Below are 9784 nucleotides of genomic sequence, written 5' to 3'. Positions count from 1 at the left end.
TGGTATGGATATTAAATTTAATCTAGTGTCCATGGCCCTGACAGGCACCCCCTTTTCTGTTCTCTCTTCCCTAACTCTGTGAACTTCAACAAATTTTCAGTTAAGGGAAGTCAAGGTTGCTGAGTTGTTTTATAATATTACTATTATAATTTAATTGCCAACCACATGCAAGAACCATCGGTATACAGGTGACACGTACAAGGAGAGTTAGTAGGGAACAAGATGATAAATGAAAAAGAGTCACTACAGAAAGTAAATAAATTTTATTTACTTTAAAATAACTTGTATAAAATGTTGGACATTCACAGTTACATGCCTATCAAATTACAGTTGCTCCATATCATGCAGAGTGTTATTATAGTGGTTCCACACTGGATATATTTTAATAAGTTACTCCTTTCTACAAATAACAAATCAATAACATATTTTAAAAACATCATTTTAGTTCTGCACATTTTCGTAAACTATAAATATAACATTTTTTTTTTAATTTGGATTCTTCACCTAAATATCAGTTAACCTAATGAATCATTTCTAGTTCTTGGTTAGACTGTAAGCACATCATCCTTTTTTCCTCAGATCCTATATGTGAGAAGAAATGCAGACAATTTGCAGCTCAGTAGAAAAACAGAAGGGATTGCCTGCCAATGGCATTTCTCATGGCACTTGCGATCCAACACAGGCTACATATAGGACAGGAAGGAGACCGTTTGCAGTCCATGTTAAGTACATTTCAGTCATGCTCTATCTAGCCTGAGTAAACAGACATCTGTTTACTCAGGCTATGCTCTATAAAACTGTGCAGCATGCTCTGGTAACTAAGAGCAAGTGGTCTACATTTTAACTAGTAAAATCTAATCCAGTGAAATATGTTCTACATTCCCAGAAAAAATGTGGGTTAAAGCTTAAAAGAATTGTTCTTCCCATGCATATTCTTGGAGAAATCACTAAAAACTGACTATGGTTTGTTCTTCCTTAGAACAAATTTGATGTTTGAGCAAAGGCGCTTTGTCAAGTATTGGGCAGTTTGGACAAAAATTAATACTAACAGCAAAGTGTCCCTATGACACCAAATCTTGAATGTTGATGTCTTGGGTGACTGTCTATGGGAGATTAAAACTGCAGTGTTATGTGTATGCAACTGGAACCTAAACCAAGAGTCTGCTTGGGAGAGGTGTCCATTTACTGTAGCTGCACCTTAGCTAAGGTTTCATGACTGCCACACCACCACCACCACCACCATTTATCATCAGTAATATTATTATCATTAGTACTGTATTATACCTGCTTCGGAGAGCAGTCTACTTACTGGGCCAGTGCACTTTAGCTAAAGTTTGATGATCACCATCACTATTTTCATTATTATTATTATTATTATTATTATTATTATTATTATTATTATTATTATTATTATTATTATTATTATTATTATTATTAGATAGATAGATAGATAGATAGATAACAGTTTATTGTGAAAATACACTTAGCTTTTGTGAGACCAGCAAGCTAGGCTCACCAGCTAGTTTACAGGTATTTCATACTAAAAGATTAAAATAACTAACACAAATTAAAAAACATCAAATGGCATACTAGGTAAAATTTAAATTTCTAATACAAATTTATCATCATACGTAAAACAAAAATTTACAATAAAGAAATAAATGGATATAAAAAACTACAATAATTCGTATTGTGTGAAAAGCTCACTCGATCATAGTAGACCTGCCAGATCTAGTGTTCTGATACTGTTTTTAAAAGCCTTGTAAGTAGTCACTGTTCTGCTTGAGTCAGGTAATGAGTTCCAGAGTTTTGGTGCCGTAAACCTCCACGATTTAAGGCCATAAGTTGTAGTGCTGGCCTTTGGTCGCTTTAAAATGTTATTATTATTGTTATTATTATTATTATTACTATCATTATTATTATTCACTAAGATATTTGAGAAGGCCATTTTATCTCCATTTTTTTTTAACTAGAATACGATCATAATATGACTTTTTTCATTAAAGATATTGAGAACCTTATTTTTATTTCCAAATTTCTTTTTAGCCAGAATACGTTCATGATATGATTTTTTTTATTACAAATAAGTATATTATTGTGGCTTCATGAAATGTTGTTTTTTTCTTAAAAAAAAAAAAATTTTGTGCTGAAAATAGCTCTGTTGTGCTTAAAAATAGTGTTTTTTTTAATCAAAATGAATAATTGTAAATAGGCTTTGATAGTTCTTTTTTTGACTTTTAACTTGAATGTAAATAGCAATTTGCTTGGAGTATGTTAATAAAGAGATTATTATCAATAATTATTATGGGTTAATCAGTCACTGCTTGGGCAGGATAATTATTATTATTGTTATTAATAATTATTTTAATGTTTCTCTTTGTATTTTCAGTTTTGTGAAATGTTTTGTTCCATGTCTCGTTCATTTAAATATTGTCCATTAATTTCAAAACATGTTACGCCATTGCCGGCATAACTTTGAATCACAACTGATGGTTGCCCATTTATTATTATTATTATTATTATTATTATTATTATTATTATTATTATTATTATTATTATTATTATTATTAAATAAAGACATTAGACTGGGCGGCTTGAAGCATCAGTTTCTGCAGACGGGCTGGGTGATCTATCTTCTTCCATTGCTGCATAGCTATCCAAGTTCTTTGGACAACAGTATTTCCATCCATGGTAGGAAACAAGGACAAATAGGTAAACAAGTGGAACATATGCCAGGGCATTTACAGTAGCTTCAAGGCCTTTCTGGACAGACAGTGTAACATCACTTCTGACATTTGAGCTGAAGCTGACAATCAAGTACAAGTTTGTGAGAAGCACTGCATCAAGCCTGTTGAGCCAATGGTACTGCTCATTGTATGGCTGAAGTTACAAGCAGATTGCCGCAATGATAATGCTGGACACCTCAAGGATGGATCTCTTTAGTGGCCCAAATGGAACATACAGGGCTATAAGCAAGATGACAATGCGGCATATGAAGTAATATGCTGCAAACCACCTGTATTGGACTTTGAAGCATCGTTGGAAGGTGTCAAAAAACAACCTGAAAGAGTTCAAGTATGGAATGTGCCTCAAGAACCATGGTGTGAACAGGAGCAGTAATGGAATCAGTGCAACGAAAAACAGTATCCACAGACACGCAACAATGGTAAAGGGCAAGTGGCTTTTCCAGTCTGCTATAAAGTCAATGTTGCCATCTGCATACAGCACCCACTTTCCATGGATGGGAACATAGTGAACAATGGTGAATGAAATCATCGTAATATTTGTGTAACAAAGAACCAGCAGTGTGCAGAAGGCATGGGCAACATTCCTGTTTACAAAACAGCCAGGGCGGCATCTTGCAATCTTCGACAGAACAAAAAGCAGGAAAAGGACATACACAGGAAGAACATAATTAACACCAAGTTTGTCAAGGTTGTTCATTCCAGCGTAAAGGCATGTTCCAACGCCTGGGATTCTCCAGTTGGCTAAACTTACGATGAAAGAGATGACTCTATCAAGATACTGTCCTTCCTCCAGAAGTAACAAAATGATCTGATAAGAGTAAAGCCAGGTGTTGAGGTAAGTAGTGAATATATCTAACTTGATGTGAAACACAATCAAAACGAGAAGAGGTGTTATAACAAAGAACCCAACAGCAAGCCACAAGTACTTATCAGGGCATGTTTCTCTGCACTCTTCATCCCCCAAGTTCACAGAATAATAATTATTGTTCTTACATGCTCCACACAAGATGCTCGACCCATTGCGGCCTTCGGTGCACATTGTTTTACTGCTGTATTTGAAGCTTGAAGAATTGGTGATTTTTTTGTTGCAGAAATGGCGTGGACAAGGGTATGTACTGAAATGATCTCCTATCATTCCACCCCAGTACCCGCTCTTGAGGAAGACGTACTTGTTGTCAGCACTGCAATTTAAGATTCCCGTTGCACCCTTGCCTGATATGCATGAACATGTCTTGCCATCAGTTTGCTCAAACCGAAGACTGCATGGTTTCAAATGAAGTTTACCCTTGGAGAAAGTGTGCACTACACGGCCATCAATTGTGCTGATTTCAACACTAAATGATGCTCCTTTCTTTCCTTCTAGATGTAGATTGCTGATCTTGAAAGAGTCATTCCCTTGTACAAGAAACAAATGAGACACGGTGCCCAGTCTAACATTTTCAGCATCAGTTTGACCATGTTTATTGATAATGGTCAGTTTAACCACACCTAAGACGGGATGGTTTTTCTCGTCAATCAATTTAACACTAGCATTAAACACCTCACTGGGAGAAACTTCCCACTCCGTCTCATTGAAATTAATCTCAATTGGGTCTGTGGAAATCTCCCTTTTAGAATCAGAATCTTGATACTCAATGATGTTGGGCCACTCAAGAGACTCATTGTTTATGCAAGGGTGGAAATTCTTACGACATCGCTGGAGAGTTGAAGCGTAAACAGAGTCACCACCACCGATAGTATGCACCTTATTACCTCTAAAAACAATTTTGCTATGCCATTCAGCAACATGATCTACACTACCAAAGTTGTTGTTGTAAGCAATAAAGCACCCACGTGTCTTGAGCTGAGTGGCATCGAAGGCCACAACAGGCGGCCCAGAATCCTTGACATAAAGAGCTCCGCCTCGTTCTCTTGCAGTGTTGTTAATAAAAGTGAGTCGACTGTTTGGCATAAGCATGATTACTGATGTGCCAAACAAGGCAAGAGCTCCACCTTCTCCCCCTGTATTGTTTATGAAGGTGACATTATCAAAACATATAGAACTATATTTTCAATCACCATGGCACTGTTGTTATTGTTTTCTATGATTACATTTGCCTTAAGAGTTATAGGTAAAGAGTAGGAATATATGGCTCCTTGGCCAATGACTTTTTCATCTTCTGTCAACACTATTGAATTGTCAGTGACATTACAGTCCTCTAAAACAATGAAATAATACTTAAATGCTTGACCAACCATGTGCTTATGGATGCCATTAATAAATGATTCACTGGATAATCCTATAGCAGATCCCATTGTTGCTCTGTTTTTCTTCCACGTACAGTTTTTGTATTCTATAGACAATTCACTGTCATTTGCCATCAAGGGAGAGCCAGACTCGTAATATGAAACCCCTCCGCCAAAAACTGCACTGTTACTTTCAAAGGTGCAATTTTCATACTTCATTTTGTTGGCCAGAAGTCCTCCGTTACCTCCAGCAGTTGCAGTTCCACTTCTGAAACCACCACCTGCATAATGTGCATGGTTATTTTTGAACACGCAATTTGTCACCTCTAATGTGTTATTTTGTACTTCGTCTTGAAATTCAATGAAAGCTCCACCACCCCATTGAGCACAGTTGTCTTCAAACTGACAGTGATCAATACGAATGATGTTATTTTCTGCTTTTCCTCTTAGAAATACCGACAGTCCACCACCACGCCCAAAGGGCACATGTTCAGTTTTGAATGGCTTGTCAATTGCCATATTATATGCCTCATTAGAATTAGGAGCAGAGTTTCCTCTGAAACTACAATTAAAGAAAGTATAACTGCTGTTGCTGTCAAATTCAGCCAAGGTCGATGAATTGAGATCAAATGGAAATGTTCCACCTTGCTTAGTTAACTCAAAGTATACCCCGCCTCCAGCGATTGCAATGTTGTCTTCAGTGGAATTTAATCCATCAGGTCGATTACTTTCAAACCTGGAATGCATAATCCACACGTCACCTCCTACGTCATACATGTTTACTCCTATCCCTGGACTGTTGACTATTGAGCAGTTATCAATAACAATGTTTTTGCAGTACACAAAAAACACAGCCGAGAGAAAGCGTATGTGAGGGTGTTTCGACTTTTCTCCAGAAGTGCTCGCATGCGGGCCACCACAGCCATCAAGTAAGATTCTTGTAATGTTGATGTCTTCGCTGTTTTCAAAAGACAAGCTGCCTCTTCTTCCACATTTGACGGAAATCAAGTCTTCCGCCCCGACTAATCCAAACCCTTGTACTTCTTTCAAAGTGAAATTTTGGGTCAGATTGTACGACGACTTTGCAGATCGTACCAGCACCAGAGTTGAATTAGTCACATGTTGTAAAGCGTAGTCTAAAGTTCTGCAAGGGATGCTCCCGTTTAAACAAGCTAGCTGTCTTGTCGAATCCGTCGTGCTGCGAAACAACTAGTTCATGTTTCCAGGCGGGTTCTACACACTGAACAAGCAATGGAGCAATCCCTGTGAGACAGATCACAGCGATGAACGGGGAAAAACTGGCAAAACGCATTGTGACCGTCCTTCGTCGGTCTTCTTCCTCATTATACCCAGTATATGACTTTGACTATGACTTTCGCCTTTTCCTTCTTTTCCTTGAAGACACGCCCCTTAGAAAGCTTAGGAACCAGCCCAGAGTGGCTGGATGTGTACAGGCTAGGCCGGCACGGAGGAAAAACCGCTGATTGGCTTAAACATCCGTTAACAGGAGGGAGTGATAAACCCGTGAGCGCGGCTGATTCTCGGGCCATCGTGACGTCACGGCAGAGCGAGCATGCCAACCCAATCTCCCGCTAAATAATATAGACAGTCAGTTAGACAGTCTATAATGGCCTGCCATACGGTCCGCGCGTCTGAAATTTAAATCAACCAATCAGATTTCAGCAACGGGTCAAAACTGAGTTTTCATACGTCATTGATATCTGCGCTCTGTGATTGGTTGTGTCAAGCAAGAGAAATTACATGAAGTGCTTATTGAAAGCGCAAGAAAAATATTTAGCATGGCCTGAAGTGTTGTTTTCTGTTTCGTCCTTTTGATTTTACCAAGTTCACGACGTAGCATGGCGACTATAAGTATTGTTCGATTTACTGCGTCGTTTTGTTTTCGGTTGAATGACCAGTATATAGTGATCTTAGCCGCGTGAGGTTCACAGTTAAGACTCCGACGCTTTGGCCGACTGTACTCGTCGTACAATTTATGGACAGCTTTTGTTTACATTCTGGTTGTGAAATATGCTTTTCAAATTGTTCTTACATTTCGGAGAGACTGATCTCGCAAGGTGGGGATTGCAGTGTTTAGGGATACAAATTCCCGACCTGTTTCTCTGCCAGGTAACAACGAGTATAAATCTCTGAGAGTTTTCCACGTCCTCTGCTTGCAATCCTCAGTGAATCCTCCTGCAGCGCTTGTATTTTAAAGCTCAAAAAGACACTTGAAGTGTGCGGCTATTGTCAGTGTCTGTAAAATGTTGAAACGCAGCCCAGCAATAGCTCGGAACGGAAAAAGAAGGCTATATCGATCAACTGTGGACTGGACTCTTCGCTCACCGACCAACATATGTGATTTCATTATAATTTAAGGTGGCCGAACACAGTTTTCCAGTATACAGGCGTTAGTAAACATTGTTTGAAAACTACGTACTTATGAGTACCCGAAATTAGCATGATCCAAGATTAACTACGAAGGAATAAATTTTGATACTTCTTGTTGAGCAAGCTGCCGTTGCCATGGCAACGTAGCAAGCTATTAACCGTCCACAAATAACGGTTTTCCTTAATTTTTAGAAAATGCACTTGTTAGATTTTTTCCATTTTTTGTATCCAGAAAAACTCACAAAATACTGACATATTGATGCTGCTTTCATGTAATTTTAACAGAGAGATCTCCTGTAAAATGTTGGTTTTGCATTTTAATTATTTTTGAAGATACCCTCTGTTACATTTCGGTTTTTGTTTGTAGGCAAGTTACGCTTTTAGAGAACTACTGTTTTGTCCAATTTCACGAAATTCTAACGAGCGGTTCCTTAGAAAACTGTTCATTTCCATTAAAACAACCAGTCACAATTTTTTGGTCGAGTGCGCATGCGTGGCTTTTAATTAGGTTTTTTCAGCAAAGATGAAAAGCGTGCAAAAAGGCTTCGCTCTTCGTGAAGTCACTTTCTTTGTTCGGTGATAAATGAAGAAGAATTCAAAAACGAGAAACTGAGTTATTTTAAGAGCAAAACTCACCTTTGTGATCCATTTGGTATAAAATCGAGGGATCGATAATATTTTGCTTACCACAACCCTAGTGCTCGCTTAATAGCATCACTAACAGAATCTGTAAAGCGTGCGCAAACTGTGTTCGGCCACCTTAAATAATATCATTAATTAACTTACTAACTTTATGGCTAGTTTTATTGTCATCTATTGTCCCTACATTTTTTGTTTTGGTAATTGGTGATCTGTCTCAGTATGAGGTGCTTTTACCCTAAAATTTTACAGATTATTCTTATGGCTATTTTAGATATTTTTACTTTTTATTTACCGATTTGTGCCATTAAATTGTTATAAATAAAGAAATTATATAAATTGAATAACATTGGTAAATGTATTGCCAGCCATATCCATCACCCCTTAGACAGGGTGCGTGGGTGGGAGAGTGTCAAATGTTAAATGTCTTTAAGGACGGTGCCTACTATTGTAACTGCGCAAACAATAGTAGGCACTGAGATACTAGGGTTTCCCTTGGGTAGTGCTCACTAATACAGGAATATTTTTGCGCAGTTTAAAACTATGTGGAGAAAACAGAACTTAGCAAGTGCTCTTGGTATCCCATTGCATTTAAAATAAAACGTTTGCAATTGGTGGAACCCCAAACATGAGGTTGAAAGGGGGGAAATAGACCCCCCCTCCCCCACCCACATTTGAGCTAGAGTAAGAATTTACGGATGCCAAACATCAGACATTTTTATAAATCAAGTTAGTGAATGCCATGAGCAAGAGGTGGAAGGTACAATGAAGGGTGAGTTTTAGATAGGGTAACAAAGAAATAGCAAAAGTAAAAAGCCAGACAAAATATGAGAAGGAAATGCACGCCTGTGAAAATTCAATTTTTATTAACCGATTGAATAATGAAATAATTCCCTGAATAACCTATTAATTTTTTTATTATTGTTATTTTTTCTTGGTTCTTGTTGACTTTGTTTTCAGGGTGTTTTTTCTCTTTCTTAGTTATATGGAGCAGGTGTCAATTTGGACAAAGCCCTGTTACTTCCCCTGCCATACCCCTTCTTCTTTTGTACGTTGTCGTTGTTGTTTTTTTCTTATATTTTGTTGGCTTCTGTGGCAATTCAATAAAAATAAGCAAAACTAAATATGAGAAGAATGACTGGCAATTACAAGAGACTCGAAACAGTAGATGCAACACAGTAAATAGCCAAACATAACTAGATCCCATGTGATTGATAACATCTACAGTATATTTATTGAATGAGGGATGGTAAACAGGAGCATGTGGAGAAAGCTACAATCAGTTGGGAGGCCGATAATGAGGTTGATGGGAATACTGGCTATGAGATGAATGTGTTAGCTGTCATAGCTGTTTCTAAGTAGCTTTTGTGGATAAGTTCTGAAGGATATATCCTTGCAAAGTTCCATCAAGGACCTTTCTGAAAACCATGTTAAGTGACTGGAAGCTTCCTAACAAACAAAACAAATTATTAATAATTATTATTATTATTATTATTATTATTATTATTATTATTATTATTATTGTTATTATTATTGGGTATCATGATGTAGCCATTGTCAGAAATTTGGCATTAGCTCGTCACATCCACAATTATAGTTTGGGTTGTTCCTTGTGCATTGAGTTTCAAACATGATAAAAAATAATGAAGTGCCAAGAGTTGCCTCGACATGTAAGATTGATAACAATAATTATTGCTGAACACTTATACTAATATCAGTTAACATAATATGGTTTTCTTTAGTGTTTGCTTTAATAATGAGGAACAACAAAAACCGTTCAA

General features: G+C 37.4%; 1 pseudogene; it reads right to left on the bottom strand.

Annotated features, from left to right (window-relative positions):
- Positions 1 to 1449: 1449 nt before the first annotated feature.
- On the bottom strand, positions 1450 to 6369 carry LOC146451507 (uncharacterized; annotated as a pseudogene).
- Positions 6370 to 9784: the final 3415 nt, after the last annotated feature.

This window comes from Pavona decussata, unplaced genomic scaffold (assembly GCF_977016875.1).
Source record: "Pavona decussata unplaced genomic scaffold, jaPavDecu1.1 SCAFFOLD_386, whole genome shotgun sequence".
Classification (NCBI taxonomy): Eukaryota; Metazoa; Cnidaria; class Anthozoa; order Scleractinia; family Agariciidae; genus Pavona; species Pavona decussata.
The sequence above is the reverse complement of the archived record's forward strand: the minus strand, read 5'-3'. Positions and strand labels throughout refer to the sequence as shown.